This window comes from Podarcis muralis, chromosome 5 (assembly GCF_964188315.1).
Source record: "Podarcis muralis chromosome 5, rPodMur119.hap1.1, whole genome shotgun sequence".
Lineage (NCBI taxonomy): Eukaryota > Metazoa > Chordata > Lepidosauria > Squamata > Lacertidae > Podarcis > Podarcis muralis.
The window spans coordinates 57256214-57271577 of record NC_135659.1 but is presented as its reverse complement, the minus strand read 5'-3'; the positions used below and the strand labels follow the sequence as shown (position 1 = coordinate 57271577).

The window sequence follows — 15364 nt, the reverse complement described above, 5'->3', positions numbered from 1 at the left end:
ACGTTGTCAGATGTAGAAGTAACCTGTGAGATCCCATAGAATTCTTTCAGATATGTTTTGTCTGTGGTCACAGTGTGGAATTGGAATAGCCTCATGTCACTGGTGTCTTATTTCAGTTTCTAGTGCCTGGTAAGTGATATGACTGCAGCATCCTGTGACAGCTACAGAAGCGGGTACTGAATTCAGCTGAGAGGTCTGTTCTCTGAAATCAGTGGGACTCAACAGCTACCATTAACCTTTTAGCAGTCTTGGGGCTTTACTAAGGGCAAAGGGCAGGTTGTGCTAAAGAAGAAGCAGAAGGAAGTCAAGGGACTGGAGCTCTTCGATTTAAGGGGCACAGCAAGAGCAGCAAAAGGAACAGTCTGGATCCACATGGCTGGCTAGAGGGAAGGTACCTATTCTAAGGAAGGCACTTATTCCCCTCTGAGCATGCTCCTAGCTCCTGCATTAGTAGTACAAGAGAAACACAGGTCCAATTCCATCCTAAAGGGAATGAGACCACTCATGTTCAACAGATATGTAGCAATTAAATACCAATTTTAAAGAAGCTAAAGCAAATATATGTCTTGAGAGTGGTTAAATGTGTGGGCATGGCAGTTGCAAAACAGGTTACAGAAAACTAGACTATAACATAGTTCCTTCACATCAAACTTTTCCAGCACAATTTTACGTTTTACCCAGAAATATGTCCCACTGAATTCGGTGGGCACTTAGTGGGCGTGCGATTGCAGCCCTAAATCTTAATGCTTTTTCCTACTGCTAAATTCTCATTAGCATAGCAAGATATGCCTTGTGTGCTGATGAATTAATTGCCTCCGTGCTATCTCCTATGGCCAATCATTGCATGGATTTTCATTTACTCCCTGCTTTAAACTTTTTGGAAATTGCTAATGACCTCTGAGAATGACTTATCTCTGTTGTCTTATCTCTGGTTCTGTTATTATACATTTGCTTATTTTCCCTCTTCTCTCTCCTTTTAGATTGTTAGGCATTATTTTGAAAGGTAAATCGCCTTGATTACTTCATCAGAAAGTATATCCCCTTGATTTAAGTGATATTTGGTCAGAATACTAAAAGCAGAAATAGCTGGGCCCATCTTCCACCTAAGAAAATTAGATTGATGGGAGAGGAGAGCCCTGCGCAGAGATTCTAAATCCCTCAAGCAATGAGGATGAGCTGGAGGGATAACTTTTGCTGCAGGCAGCCCTTTCTGCTTCTGTAGGCTCCCTGAACAATTCTGGTCTGGTCTTCCCGGGTTCTAAATCCTGTGGGGAGCCTATATGAGCAGAGCAGGCTCCCCGGCTTAGAAGTTATCTCTCCAATGGAGATTGCAACAGAGTGGGAGGCAAAACTGGTCCCTGCTCCCCCTTATTGGGTGAGGGATTTAGAATACCTGCATAAAGTCAGTGTTCACACATCATCTAAAATCCACAGCTTTATATATGTGTGATTCCTATCACTATGCATATAGGCATATGTGGGAGGAAGCCTACCATTTCTTGTCACTTTCTGAAACAGGCTTACCAATATCACACCTCTAAGTAGCAAAGTACTGCTCGGTGTGTTATAGGAAATCTGCAGATGACTGGCTCCATGGCAGGAGAGTAGGATTCTGGCAGGGTAAATATACATGTGAACATTTCCAGTGTGTTGTTGAAGAAGCAGGATTATGTAACAGAAAGCACACACACAAAAATCCCCAAGTTATTCACAGGAACAAGCAAACATAGGTGGCTCTCTAAATATTTGTCCTGAATTTCAGCTGCAAAAAATAAATAAATGATTGAACATTTCCACATCTCAACAATCCTTTGAAATGATTTCCATTTTATGTAGAAAATGATGCTGAGAGACCTTGCCCAAGATTTCTGGTCTTGAACCCACTGAAGTACACTAGCTGCATTAAATAGAAATGTTGGTAGTATAATCAAAGATGGATGAGTGACTCTCCAGATTTTGTTGGACTCCAACTCTGGGCCAGGAATGATGGGGTTTGTAGTTCAGCATCTGGAGGTCCATAGGTTCCTCAACCTTGCCATAGAAAATTAAGCACAACCCTTAGCGCTAAGTTACTATTCTGCATGTGTGCTCCATACAACTTGGGTGTCCTGGACAGGCTATGTCCCACCCCAACAGCAGGGTAGCATCTAGCATGTTGCTGCTATCCTGCAGCAACAACAATTGCCAAGCAGTCATTTTCTTATTTCTTCAGGCCCTGGTAAAAAAACACTTGTCAAAACTGGGCCTGAGAATGCAGCTCCTAAGACCACATGCCAATGAATTAAACCCAATGAAGTAAATCCAACACAGGGAAGGGATTTCGTTTTAGGCCTGCTAGAAATCGTGTAGTCAGGTTCTTATCCTGGAGCTGGTGCAAGAGTTATTACTGGTACTGGGCAAATGATGTGAGGCTGAAGAATAAATGATGGCCTACATTTTTTTATACTGACTCTTAGCGCACCCAACCTTCAATCTCTATTTTAATTCTCTATAAAATTAGGGTATTTTTCTTCCCTGACTGCCTTGATTGGAAGCACTTTAAGACAGATTCTTATTAGTAACATGAATATTGTATGGCACACCAGGACCTCTAGGGGCTCATTTTGACACAAATAACTCTCGTTGATTAGCTGTATTTTGTTAACTGCTCAGGCTAAAACACAATAATATTTCAAGCAGCCAAATGCTTTTAGAACGCTGCTAAGGTTTTTTTGTTTCTTCCTTGTGAAACACAGCTTCTTACACTTAAAAGATAACCTTTTATGTCTCTAAACATGAATTTCAACCTGTTTAAAGACAGCCTGTCAGAAATCCACAGGTATATTTATTACAAAAAAGCTGCTTTCCAAAGAAAGCTTAGCTTTCAGCACATACACACAGAGTATACACCCCCCACAGACCCATATTGTTTTCTCTCTAGTAAACACAGAAATTAAAAGCTATTCCGATTGAAACCTTCTGTTTGGAGGGTGCAATATTACTTTCGTTTCTTCTTAAACTACTGCTAAACATACGGATTTGCACAGAATTTCTACAGATTACAAACTGTCATCTTGTTCCTATTTTGTATCAGTTTGTCTCTCATAAGTAGTGTTGAAGCAGTTACAGTTGGTGACGGGGGCTTTTGGGAAGATCTGAGCCAAATTATGTTTCTCTAATTGCTAGGGACATCTAGATGATTTGTAGAAAAAAACTATCACAGAGGCAATGTTCAGATAAGGTGGATAAGCTCCTTTGTTCTCTCTCTCTCTTGCTAGCTTTTAATTGCAAAAAAGATTATTAATTCCTGTCTGATTTTAACAGAAGTCCGTTTTCCCCAACCAAATAGCCTTAGAAAAAATATAGTATAATATAGAAGAATGATCCTATAAACCACTATACTTCTACAATTTAATGAAGAACAATTCAAGACTCTATAGAGGCTTTATACTGTTATGAGTTTGTGGGGAGGAAGTAGATTACATGCAATATCCTTTTACCCCTGGATCCAGCAAGTGTTAAAAAAATAACCCAGGCTAGTTTCCTATGCTGAGGTGATTGCTTGGGTGATGGGCCATTAAGAGAACAAAGGAAAGGGGGCTCTGTGCGAGATGGCAAACTAACTCAGAGATAGGGACAAAGCCTGACTTGAGGGCTGAAAGTGAGAGTGATGTTATGAAGGGGTAAAGCAGCAAGCTGGAGAGTCAGAGCAAAGTTTGAGAGCAGTGTTTGATTTCTGTGGCTATGGAAGAAACAAGACCCCTTTGTGGTATTAATGCTGTGAACCTCTCCATCGTAGGCTCAGGTTGTATATATGTGTAAATAAACCATATATCATAAAGACACCACTGTGTCCGCTGTGCCTCATTTTCAAAAGGAAGTGTGAACCTTGACGAAGTGCCTTGAAACCCTGGAATCTTGCACCACTAGGAGTTTGGAGTGGCATGCAACAATACTTCCTCTTGGTCCCTTTTTTTTCTGGGGGTACTCATGGGTACGCAGTACCAGCACCGTTTTTCCTAGAAGAAAAGCACTAGTTAAAAGTGTGGCACTTACTATAACAACTTCATGGTGAGTGCTGGCACTCATACCTAGATCTCCCTCCAAGGTCTGACTTCTGCTTGCCTTGCAGTTCTGTCTGCCTGGGGAACTAAGGAGGTCTGACACCCCCTTCCTCAGACCATCAGTCCTAAATTCCTTCCACAAATTTATTTACCCATGTATACAACCTGAGCATGGGATGGAATGGCTCATAGCATCAACAGACATTGCTCCCTCACTTGCTTTCTAGGGGGGCGTTCCCAAAGCCTTGGATTCAGCACAGAGCAAATTCAGCCTCTTGTGTCTTTCAGACAAGACTAAATGAAGACTAGCCCATGGGCTACTGTTTTCCTACCTACAATTTGATGTGGGGGGAGGGACTTATCCCCTCCTGAAATGGCTTCACATCTGCACTTGATCAGCTCTTCAGAATGGATGCCCTAACAGACTTGAACAGGCCCATTGCCTTAACAAAGAGGCTGGTTTAGTAAGTTCAGCAATCTCTTCTACTACACACCCACATATTACAGATGCAATATCACACACTTGGTTGGGACCCAACAATATAATCCAAACCAATCCCCAACCCCAATGCCTAACATTGCCACTTTTATTTTCAAGCAAAAGCAACCATGTATGGCCCTGGTCCAGCGCTGCACTCCTGATCTGGAATCAGGACATGCGCTAGTTCTCTGCTCCAAGTCACCACCACAATCGGTCTTATGTACTCTAAGTGCAGCAAATAGTAGGGGGTCATCAGCAGAAAAAAACACCCTGCTTTTTCTTCAAATTAAAAGTGGCATGATTAAGCACACCTTTAAAAAAAGGAAAGAAAGAGAAGTGGGATTAAAATAAAGTGTGGTTTGCCCCAGTTTCTACAGTACCTAGAAGAGAGGAACAGGCTGTGGTTTTCTACCAACTGGAGAACCCTCAAAATAAAATAATAATAATAATTTATTTATTTCTACCCCGCCCATCTGGCTGGGTTTCCCCAGCCACTCTGGGCACTTTTCAACAGAACATTGAAAACAGAATAAAACTTCAAACATTAAAAACTTCCTTAAACAGGGCTGCCTTCAGATTTCTTCTGAAAGTTGGATAGTTGTTTATTTCCTTGACATCTGATGGGAGGGCGCCACTACTGAGTAGGCCCTCTGCCTGGTTCCCATTAAAAATGTGTTTTAAATATGGAGCTGGCTTCAGGATCCTTCCTACATGTTTATTTATTATGACATTTTTTTATCCAACTAAAACTGCAAGGAGCTCAGGATGGTATGCATTGTGTTCCTATTCTTTCGTCCTCACCACAATCCTAAAATGTAGCTTAGGCTGAGAGATTGCAACTGGCCCAAGATCAACCAGGTTTGCATCTTGTCTGAACAGGGATCTGAACCTTTCTCTTCCTGGTTCAAGCCTCTATCTTTGACACCACACTTGTGTCATACCAAACCTGCTGCCATACCAAAGTAGTCCCGTTTTTTACAACCATCTTTAAAAGGGGAAAAAATGATTGCAGCTTAAGGCTGCAACTCAACATATGTTTTAAATTGGGGAGGGGCAAGGCCCCGCCACACCTCTAGATTCAGTAAAGGTTTAGAATTTGAGCAAACTCACATGAATTCATGAATTTCGCAAACGCTGGAAATAACATCAGCTAGCTTCCTCATGAGGCCAGCCTTGTGATGGCTTACTGGGGGTGGGTCACTGAAGACCCAAAAGACTGATAATGGTTTCATCTGTTTGATAAACGTTAGCCAGCTGCAAACTATAAGATTCTTTGCCCAGCATGGAGGGGGAGGCTGCCAGGCTTACAGTGGGTGTTGCTGTATGCAGAAGAGGGAACTGTTGTTTCTGCAAGTGGTTCTGGGAAGGAGGAGGAGGAAGTGGACAGAAAGTCATATGGGGCTAAAGAGAAGAAGTCATAATGCAGAGGCACAGGTAGCATGGTTTCCTCTCTTTGCAGATCCGTGTTTGCTGCTCGTAGAAAAGCAACAAAGGACTGTCTTGTGATGTGAATGCTGGGAACTCTCTCCATCTAGACACAGGTTGTAATCATGTGTAAATAAACCATATTTCATAAAGACACTGCAGTCTCCGCTGTGCCTAATTTCCAAAAGAAACAAACCCTGGGTAAGCAGCTGGAACCCCTGAAGTCTCACACCACTTTGAGATAGGGGTGGGATGTAACAATACATTACCTGGGAGTAAGTCTCACTGAAGTCAGTGCATAGCTTTGTTCCTCAAGTCTTGTTTAAAACATTATGCAATGGAAAGGAAATACCTTGTCGTCTGCTAAAGATTGATATAATGATTGTGACCTGTTAGTTTGTTTTTAAACCCTATTAGAATTGCTATGCTATGCAAAGCTATAAAACAAGCAGGGGTGGGCCTTCTTCATACTTCCAAATTATATATACCATATATATAAAATAAAACTCCTGCACCAAGGTAGCTCAAGCCCTATGCCAAGAAAAGCCATGTTCTGCAATCTCTAACAGTAATGCCTGCCAACCATATTTGCATACAGTATACATGCTTGCTTTGCAGAAGTCAATCAGCTTCGGCAGGTCATGAGGAAGGACAAAATGCTATGCAGGGCACTGAAGTCAGGTCTGCCTGTGACTGAAAATGGCTACTTAGCCTCTTCAGTCTCTTGGGATGTCATCAGGCATTGCTCACAACCTTTCCAGATTTTTGTTTCATATTAGTAACAGGATGTTGAATTCTACACTTGCATAGAATTGCAGAGTTTTCACAGCTCTTGTTATATGTACATGGTTTTCCTTTTCCCCTTTTCCTTATTATCGTTATGAACTATTGTAGCAGCAAGTTGCCAGTTTTCAGTTCACCTCTGCTGTGAACTCACTAGGTTGCCTTAGGCCAGCCAATCTCTCTCTCTCTCTCTACAATACTGGAGGCAATAATAGTGACTTATTTTACAGGCTTGTTGTAAGGATTACAGCTAGATTCTGAAGCACTCTGAACTCTTGGAATATTAAATTTTATCATCTTTCTCATCAAATAAGGACCTAATACATTAGAACACCCTTATTAAGAAAGTCAATCCAGAGCAAGGATATGGCAGTCTTCAGATTAAAAAAGAGTATATAGAGATGTGTTATACTTTCTTGCAAATCTGACATCTAGAAAACAATGCCCTTGGATGCCATCAGCCAACAATGGGAAGGTGTCCAGCTATCATAATTTTGTGTTTTCCTTTTGGTGCTTGGCAGTGATAGATGTTAGTAGGAGAGAAAACATCAAAAATTTCAAAATGGGAAGAGGATAATCAACGACCCACACCCAACAACCTTACAATTTTGAAAGAAAATGATGATTTGCCTTTTAAAAAGGGAGCCTTTGATTCTTAGCATCTGATATGAGTGGATTGAATGGAAGCATGGTGCAACACCTTCTGTCTTCCATTAAAACTCTTTCCACCACCCCCCACTACGTTTCTCCTTCCTTCTAGGGTAGGGAATGGAGAATCAAATTCTGCTGAAATGCTCAAAAAGCCTTATGCAAACAGTTGTGTTTTGCAGACTTCTTCTGAATACAGAATTTGATTCCTTTTTATGTTGCTTTCTTATTTAACAAAATACATCTACCTAACAGTTAAGGGAAGCTAGTTTTGCTGTCTAAACAAGTGCCATCCAGGCCCTCACAGCAGCTAGTGAACCATGGCACTCGGGCAGGGACTATGAGGGCTTCACAAGCAAGTGTAGTCATTGCATCCGTGTTCCAGGTGACTGCTTCCGTGATGGCAGGTCTTGTTTAGTGCATACAAAACCTCAGGCTGAAGCTTGCTCTAAAAACACTTCAGCCTTTAACTTATTGTCAAGCATCCTTTAAAATCAGAATGCCAAGGATGCACTGTGATCTTGCTGGAATCTGTACTTGCATATTATACTTGCTGCAGCACTTGGAAGCATGCCAATGCCAGGAAGCAGCTTTGCACATGCCTCATGATAATGGTTGCCTCCATGCTTGAAATTTCTCTCTCTCCTTTGGTGATGGGAAGAATATTATCTAAGAACCAGCAATCAAGAATCATCTTCAAATTTTCACAGCCTCTGTTTTCTGTCCTAGTCTCCAAATGTACATGATCCTCTACAGAATAAACCAGATGATATATCAGGTCCCTGCCTAGAGGAGCTTACAGTTACTCCAGAAACAAGGCAATGGAGATATTTAGGTATCTCTCAGCAAATGAAAGGAGACAGTGACATGACAAATTATTAGACAGAGCACTGAGACTGTCAACTTTATTCAAATGTGGGACTTAGAGAAGAATGAATTTATAGGCTTTGTGTTGTAAAGAAATCCTGAGGCTGCCACTTGTGCCACCAAATCCTATTGGCTTCAGTTCCAATTTGCACCTATGCCACTTCTAGTCTTGTCTGTTTTATAAAGTCTTACAGACTGGATCAAAATGGGATAGCAGTTTGCCACAATAGGTTGTTGAGAAAATACATTGGTAATATAAAAGGGGTTTGCTTGATAGAGTATGAAGGAGCATATAATTTGGATTTGATGCAGAAGAGAGTCACAGAAGAACCGGATACTCTGTAGAATGCAAGCAAAGCTAGAGGCAAAAATCAGATGGTATTATGCTGAAAACTGGATGTGTGGGATGTATTAAGGATAGTGAAGTACTTGGCTTCAATCATGGCTTCAGGAAATTGATGCAAGTTTTCGTAAAGGAGGAAATTGTGTGGCAGGCTTCTGTGATTGCAGTGAGTGACTAAAGGTAACCAAATCTAGGAGAATGCTACAAACCATCCAAGGGCCAATTCACATGACCATTTGGGCAAATGATGGCAATAGGATTATGCTGCCATATTGACTCCCTGTCCATGGTGAGCAAGTCATGCACCAATCCCACGAAGTACAGGCTCTCACTCTTAACATGCCTGCATGCAATAAAAAACCTCTGATCTTAAGAAGACATAAGGATAGACAGGATATCTTTGCTCTCAGGTTACATATTTAGGACTATAAGCCCCACACCTTAGACCTGGTTTCTCCTCAGTCACAGAAGAGAGTTCCCACAGCACACCTACAGGAATGAGGCATAGCTCATCTGTTTACAACAATTAGTCTTCCTCCCTGCCCCCTATCAAGAACAATTCGTTCTGCTATGAGGAGGGGGTGATGGTGCATGCCTTAAATTGAGCAGGATGATGATAGCTAAAAGAAATAATTCAGCATAAAGCAGATTGTAGGCATTTGTGCATCACATTGGTTCCTTTTTCCGGATCTAGCTTCTCTCTTCCTGGAATAATGAGGAATGCCCTTGCAGTATTGGAAATGGAAAGAATAATGTAATGGACTCTAAAAGATGGAAACCTTGGCCTACCCTGCTGCCATTGCCCATTAGCTTGGCCTGGAGATGACAAATTCAAAAAATATATATATTGGCTATATTTGATTAGAGATCTGAAGGCATTCCAGATGGAGTTAGGGATCATGATCCTTCCCTTTGCCCAAAATGTTTCCAGCATTCCTTCCTTGAAGAGGCCAAGAAATACCCTCCCCCTCTTTGAGAACCTTTGGCACCCCTGGAGGAGGAGGCAAATGAACCTCTCTTACAATCCCATAATATTAATAATAATCACAGTCTTGGATGGGGTCCTGAGGGTCATCTAGTTCAACCCCCTGCAATACAGGAATCTCAACTAAAGCATCCAAGACAGATATAATATAGAGATATATCCCAGGCTAAACATACCCAACTCCCTCAACCATTCCCCATAAGGCTTGGTTTCCAGACCCCTGATCATCTTGGTCGCCCTCCTGTGCACACGTTCTAGCTTGCCAATATCCTTCTTAAACTGTGGCACCCAGAAATGGACCCAGTACTCCAGATGTGGTCTGACCAAGGCAGAATAGTGTGGGACTATTATTTCCCTTGACCTGGATATTATACTTCTGTTGATGCAGCCTAGAATGACATTAGCTTTTTTTGCTGCTGCATCACATAGAATTGTTGTCGTCCTTCAAGGAGCAGTGCAATTCTTCCTTAAATGAAAATGGTGCAGACAGTCTAAGTCTGAAAGGTCAGTACAACTGCAGAATGTGCTCATCATCGCCATGGCTGGAAAGTACCCAGTGGGATCACCTAGTTCACCCCTGTGTCCCGAGGCAGACTGCCCTGCAGCAAGGGACATCAATCAAGGTGGGGACCCAGCCACATGTCAGTTCAGCTAAGAGTCCTTTGCTCATCCTGGTATCATTTCCAGCCACCCGCCCACCAGGTGCTTGCGGAACCGCCAGCTGCTTTGCCCCACAATTCAGCCCCAACGCAGGCTTTGGTCACAGTAGCGCACTTCTCCTTCCCACTGCATGTAGTGCAACCCACATCTTGTCAGGTGCAACCCCAATAGAAAAAAAACCCCAAGAAAAAAGGGAAGTAGAGGAGAGATCCAGAGATGCACGGGACAAGCTTCTACCGAAGCGCAACTAAACAGATGAAGCCCAGGGACTGCCCCTTCCATCCCCCTGCCCCTCCGGAAAGGTTCTTCGGTGGGGCTGTGTGCCCACCCCATGCCTCTTTTGCAGCTGCACTCAGAAACTGATGGACCTTTGCTTCAAATCCCACCGTCCCCGCTTCGATGCTGCAGGGCTGGCGGGTGGGAGGCGGAGGAGGAAAAGAAATGGGGGTGCAAAATATGAACCCCGATAATTATTTTTTTCCCCACACACGAACACACACCCCGACATAAGAGACGAGGGCTTACCTGTGCAGTTCCGGCCGCTGCTTAGCGCGGGAGGCTTAGCAGACTGTCCGGGAAGGCTCCCTTGCAAGACCCCTCGAGAAAGGCTGAGGAGCCACAGCGGTGTCTGTGTGTTGCTGTGTGTGTGTGCGCGCGCGCGCACACGAGGGCGGGGGAGGAAAGGGAGTTCAAATTCCTCTCCCACCTGAACCGCGGCGAGGGCGCGAGGTTTGCTTCCTCTGGCGAAGCTCCGACTCCAGCAGCAGCTTCGCGACGACTGCGGGCAAATCGCTCCCCCTCCTCGACCGGCCGCCCACCTCCTTCTGCTGGTTTCTATGGCAACTGGGTAATGCTCAGCGCATCCTGCCTGCCAGCGCCGACTCTTCCCCACCAACACGCACTCTCTCCAGCCGCTCTCCCTCCCACCACCCGGGTTGCGCGCGCGCAGACCAAACTGCACGCACACACATACACACGTATATGTCCAGGCGCACTGCGCGCGGGCTCTCGCCTCGGCGGAATGTTCCTCCCGCGCGCAGGTGGCAGTAGAACGCCTTAAACCCGCCTCCCGCACCTGCTTCTTCTCACAGCCCCCCCCCCCGCTCCCCGCGCGCGCAACGCCGGGTTCTGCTGACACACGCAAGCGCGCGTGACTACAGGCAAGCGTGCGACACGTGTGGTGCTCCCTCAAGTGATACATGTAAGGACACACGAGCTTGCTCGCCAGGGACTATCTGTGCGCAGCAGGCCGGAAGACGGTAAATATCGAGGCCTTCCCGAGGAGACGTCTCCTGGACAAGCTGAGGTCTGTGCATGCTCCAGCCATTCTGCTGTCCCTCAGGGCAGGACTTTGGGGTGGAAGACCTACTTAGGGAGTCTGTCCCACCACGCAGCGGAATGAACAGAGGGCCCTCAGGTGCCACAGGGCTGCCTCACCTTAAGAAAAACGTAAGAAAAGCCCTGCTGGATCCAGCCAAAGGCCCATCTCTTCCAATGAGCTGTCCGCTGCTCAACAGCATTCTCCCCCCTTGGGGGTCTCAGCAAATGGTATCAAGAGGCAAACTGCCTGAAGGCATAGGCATTATGGCCAAGTATACCTAAGGATCCTGGGAACTGGTGTTTCTCGCTCTCAAAGCCCCTCAGAGCCATCCCAATTGGTGGTCATTGCTGCACCTTGTGGGAGGAGCGAGTTGCATAGTTTAACTTCACTTCTGAAGTGAAGTAATACAAATGACCATTGAAAGAACCCCCTTCCCCCATAAGACAATGAAGGCCAAGCTAAAATTACCTAACTGCACTAATGCATCACAGACTCCTTGGTAATGCCAAAAAGGATGATAGATGAAGTTATCTAAAGTGGAACCCTAACATTGGAAAGATGACCACCCATGCATTTTCATGGACTACCCTAACAACATGGTCTCCCTAGCCTAGCAAAGTCTTTGGGTTTGCTTGTGCAATTAGGTAACTTTACAAGATACAGTATACCATTCTTGTAGACCACTGCAGAAGCAGCATCTACTTACAGAGCCTATTTCTGGGATGTTTTCTACGTTTCTTTTCCTGCTCTAAGAGTATCAGCAGCTCTTATAAGATTTTCCTGTAGGAATCCAGGCTCAAGTGGGATGTCTGCTTGTCACTGGGACTGGAGGACTGACTTGCAGGTAGGGCCACAGTTGGATCCCCCTACCTGCCCTAGGTAAAGTGCCTCTTAAAAAGTGCTTTCCAGAGCAGGACAAAGATGAAGCAATCTACCAGGTGCACCTACTGCAGCCTCATCACAGCAGCAATGTCAGTTCATTGACATTTGTCTGTGCTAACCAATTAAACAAACAACAACTCCTAGAGGGAGGGAAGTTTTTTGCATGTGTGAGAAGATGTGACAGTAACTGCTGTTCCTGGAGGACTAGAGTGATTTTAAAGTGGTACAGTAATAGGCTGAAGAAAATTTCAGCTCTGTATTGCAAGTTCTGGTAGCTGGTAACCAGATGGCCCCTAAATACCCAATTTTTAGTGATTTGCAGTATTTTGCTCCTTTAAAAAAGTACGTTTCTTCCTCTAGCCAGTATGCCATCCATTGCTGTTATGGGTATTTTGTGGAATATGGCTAGGTGAGCACCACATGCCCCTACCTGAATGGTGCTTGTGCCATCACTAGTGTGTGATACAACTCCTCTGCCCCAAATTTTTGGGTCTTTTTAAAAAGAAGCATTAGAGGCTGTGTGCCACTCAGCTGTACAAATCATGTGCATGAGTGCTCAATCCAGTCATTTAAAAAAGCAACAAGCTTGAGTAAAGCCATCTATCCAGCCCCCTCAGTGGTGCCCTGCAATTTTGTCAACTGTTGGTACTTGAGTTACTGCTTTGTAGCAAGTGAGCAAAGGCATTCTTCTTCCTGCATATAGCCAATGTTATGAAGTGCCTACCTGATTTAGTAGGCACTAGGCACTTCATAATATAGCAGGGGGACTAGTCAATTTTAATTTCCATGTCTAGGTGAAGAGAAAGTGGTTTGGGTTTTTATTTTAAAAAATAGAGGCAAAGAGCAGTACAGCTATCCTCTGAATGTATTCTGCCCTGGATTGTCTGCCTCTCCCCACTCTCTCACCATAAGCTTCCATTATATGTAGCTGGGATAAAATGCTAGAGAACTTGTGCGACTTGTACTAAAGCTAAAATGTGACTTGCTGTCTATGCGGGGAATGCCTGTACTTGTTAAAATCTGTTCAGTGACAAGTGGATTATACTCCCCACTCCACAGTGGAACCCAAGCTATTGTACCAAAAAATCAAAGGCCTATGCTGAACTTGGATGAAACGTTTCTCTGGAAATCTGCAATGTTTTTGTCTTATTTTGTACTTAGCTGTTTCTGCCTACTGTATCCCCCCCCCCCCCCCGTCCTTGTTCTCACTGCTTTATTTCAAGTGTCTTGCCAAAGTCCACCGAATCAGCATCATAGCCAAGTGAATATCTATACCTGGCTTTCCCACAACCAAGCCTTCTCCACTACAGAAAATTTATCCCCTCCCATAAAAGGCCCAGTGCAGCAAACAGGAATTACCGTATTTTTCGCTCTATAACACGCACCTGACCATAACACGCACATCGTTTTTAGAGGAGGAAAACAAGGGGGGAAATTCTGAATGAAACAGTGGATGTATCATTTTTGTGCTTCATGCTGTGGCCACAGACATGTGATCTGATGGTGAATTTGGGGTAGCTCAATGCAAAGATCCTGAGGATCCATGTGGATCCATGCTTTTTAACGACATTTTTGCACCATTGCAGCCCCAGGCAACAGTGGGTGTGTGATTTTTGGGGGGCAGGCTGCTATGTGATCTGATGGTGAATTTGGGGTGGCCCAATGCAAAGATCCTGAGGATCCATGTGGATCCATGCTTTGTAACTACATTTTAAGTGGGGAGTGAAGGAAAAACACAGAAGGGACAAGAGAGAGGTGTGCAGAGAAGCAGCTGGCTAAGAAAGCAGGAGAGAGATTTTACGGGAGGGAGGAAAGAAAGGCAAAAGTTTCCACAAACCGAAGCCAGCTTTCTCTCTCCTCCTGCATGTTTTCTGGCTGCCTGCGAGGAGCACGGAGAGGAATTAGAAGGAAAGACCTCTGCTTTCCCCTCTGCTTGCCTGGAGGGGAGGGGATTTGCCTGCTCTTTGTTCCGTTTGAGCAAACACAGCAACGAAACAGAGGAGGGTGGGCAGTAAGACCCTGAGGCAGAATGCAGGAAAGCAACCACTTCCTCTTTTCAGGTTTCCCTCTCCGACACAACGCACGGTTGATTTTTGCTGATTTTTGTTCCTGCGCTCCCCTAATCGGCTCCAGGGACCCCCCCCCCCATTCGCTCCATAACACGCACAGACATTTCCCCTTCCTTTTTAGGAGAAAAAATCTGCGTGTAATAGAGAGAAAAATACGGTATTTAAGGAAAGTGGGGAGGGAATCTGCATGCAGTGCATAACTTTCCACAAAGCTCAGCATCTCTTTGCAACATTATGTAAGATAAGAAAGTTGTATTGGCCCAGTTTCCAAAATGTGCCACTAGGACAGAGAGAAGCCACAAGGGCTAGTTCACACAACCTTTATAACATGTAGGTCACAGCTTGAATGTTGGACATGGTGTTCAGTCTTGTGAATGCTCCAGATGTATGGCCATTGCTTATTTGAAAAACCTCCACAATGTGTCTTAGGCTAGAAGTTAGTGGTGAGCCACAATAAAGAGCCAGTGTGGTATAGTGGTTAAGAGCGATGGACTCGTAATCTGGGGAACAAGGTTCGCGTCTCCGCTCCTCCACATGCAGCTGCTGGGTGACTTTGGGCCAGTCACACTTCTTTGAAGTCTCTCAGCCCCACTCCCCTCATAGAGTGTTTGTTGTGGGGGAGGAAGGGAAAGGAGAATGTTAGCCGCTTTGAGACTCCTTCGGGTAGTGATAAAGCGGGATATCAAATCCAAACTCTTCTTCAATCTTAACACATAATGGAGACATACAAGACCATTCACAATGCCAGACAGTGTCAAGAAATGTAATCTCCCGATGGGTAACATAGCTTTGACCCAAGTGACTTTTCTTAATGTTAAACAACATCTGAAGCAGAAAAACAACTTGCAACCTTGAAT

At 44.4% G+C, this 15364-nt stretch overlaps 1 protein-coding gene across 6 annotated transcripts in view; it reads right to left on the bottom strand.

The window, feature by feature from the left end:
- PACSIN1 (protein kinase C and casein kinase substrate in neurons 1) overlaps positions 1-15364 on the bottom strand; it is a 72093-nt gene that overhangs the window by 44073 nt on the left and 12656 nt on the right. For 2 of the 6 annotated variants that reach the window (XM_028734081.2, XM_028734079.2), the window contains exon 1: positions 10761-11216. The exons of 2 other annotated variants lie outside the window; for them this stretch is intronic. The gene's annotated coding sequence lies outside the window, so the exon portion shown is untranslated. Of the gene's footprint in view, positions 1-10760; positions 11217-15364 lie in introns of those variants that run through there. 2 more of the 6 variants (XM_028734078.2, XM_028734082.2) reach the window with 2 other exon arrangements.